Genomic DNA, 2,183 nt, shown 5'->3' on the forward strand with positions numbered 1-2,183 from the left:
CCCCCCCCCCACACACACAACACAACACACACACACACACACATTAATCATCAAACTAACACAACAAATATAAAGGAATGTGAGGAACCTCATCCCATGAGAAATGCTATACATTTCTTTAAATGAAACTAATGCGAATATCTAAGAATATGTTGTTTCTCTTTTTATGTCTGCAGTTTTGCTTGCTTTATTTTAAAATAGTATAGTGTTTTGTACTATTAACTCTTTTAATTTAATGAGAGAATAAGGAATCATTAAAGGCTGAGTGAATTAAAATATTCATGCACCATGCATTTAAATGATTTCTGGATTAGAAAAATAATATTTAATAGTTTCATATGCTAATATGAAGGAAGCAAAGAGAAGTCACATTTATTTTTCATCTATTCCGTGGCAGTGATCTAGGTGCTTTACATGCATTACCTTTTTAACCTTCTCAGTAAAGCTATAAGGTGGCATTATTTTCGTCATTTTGCCGAAGGCGACGAGGCTAAGTAGCTAGTATATGGAAAATTTCAAAGTCAAATGGAATATGAATTAATGTTTCCCCAGTTCCAGAGCCTACAATTTTTCTTATGAGCCGCAATGGTTTCCATACAACCATTTTACATTTTTTATAAGGAAATGCAGTACATATATAAGTGTACTCATTTAAACACATTATCATGTGATTTTTTTAGATATGAGATTGAAGCCCATAGCATATTGAGGGTGAAGATTTGAAAAACACCTTTCTGAACTGATATAGCCAAGATATTTAAAACTTATAAAAGAAGATAGTAGCTTTTGAGGAACTTCCATATTGTTTTCCACAGTGGCTGCACCAGTCTGCATTCCCACCAGCAGTACATGAGTATTCCCTTTTCTCCACATCCTTGCCAACACTTGTCATTTGTTGATTTGTTGATGACAGCCATTCTGACAGCTATGAGATGGTACCTCATTGTTGTTTTAATTTTCATCTTTCTGATGATTAGTGATGTTGAGCACTTTTTCATAAGTCTCTTGGCCCTTTATATGTCCTCTTTGAAAAAATGTCTATTTACGTCCTCTGCCCATTTTTTGATTGGATTGTTTGTCTTCCTATTGTTGAGTTGTATGAGTACTTTATGTATTTTGGAAATCTACCCCTTATCAGATGTATCATTGGCAAATATCTTCTCCCATACAGTGGCTCCCTTTTCATTTTGTTGATGGTTTCTTTTGCTGTGCAGAGGCTTTTTATTTTGATGTTGTCCCATTTGTTTATTTTCACCTTAGTTTCCTTTGCCCTCAGAGCTGTATCCATAAACATATTGCTATGAGAGATGTCTGAGATTCTGCTGCCTATGGTTTCTTCTAAGGTTGTTCTGATTTCATGACTTACATTTAAGTCTTTTATCCATTTTGAGTTTATTCTTGTGTATGGTGTAAGTTGGTGGTCTAGTTTCACTTTTTTGCATGCACCTGTCCAAATTTCCCAACACCATTTATTGAAGCGACTGTCTTGACTCCTTTACTCCATTGTATGCTTTGCCTCCTTTGTCAAATATTAACTGAGTGTAATGGCTTGGGTCAATTTCTGGGTTCTCTGTTCTCTTCCACTGATCTGTATCCTGTAGTCCATTTATATAATGGAATACTATGAGGCTAAAAAGAAGGATCTTTTACCATTTGCAACAACATGGAGGGACCTGGAGAGCATTATGCTAAGCAAAGTAAGCTAGTCAGAAAAACATAAGTATCACATGATCTCACTTATACATGGAATCTAATGAATAAAATAAACTGATGAAGAAAATAGAACCAGGAACAGACTGTCAAATCTCAGAGAGAAGGCAGAAGTTGGGGGAGAGGGGAGAGGTTAACCTGGGAACTTATCTATATAGATATAATATAAAAGACTAATATGCTAAGTGTCTGACTGTTCAGGAAATGATGTCACATAGCAACACATGGCTTCCTCTCCCTAGCAACTAGCCTCCTTGCAGTTTCTTCAGCCCAGGAACACGACTTGCTTTATAGCCAGGTGAAATCCTATTTTCTTTTCATTAGCAGGAAAATGGAGACTTAGAAAGCTTAGAAACTTGACCCAGCTGAAGAGAATTAAGAAATGGTGAACCTTGAAAATGACTTCAGGCTTCTCACTGCGCAGAATATAGTCAAACATTGATGCAGTTAAATATTTTACCCTTTATTCTCAC

This window comes from Myotis davidii, unplaced genomic scaffold, assembly GCF_000327345.1.
Source record: "Myotis davidii unplaced genomic scaffold, ASM32734v1 scaffold401, whole genome shotgun sequence".
NCBI classification, from domain to species: domain Eukaryota; kingdom Metazoa; phylum Chordata; class Mammalia; order Chiroptera; family Vespertilionidae; genus Myotis; species Myotis davidii.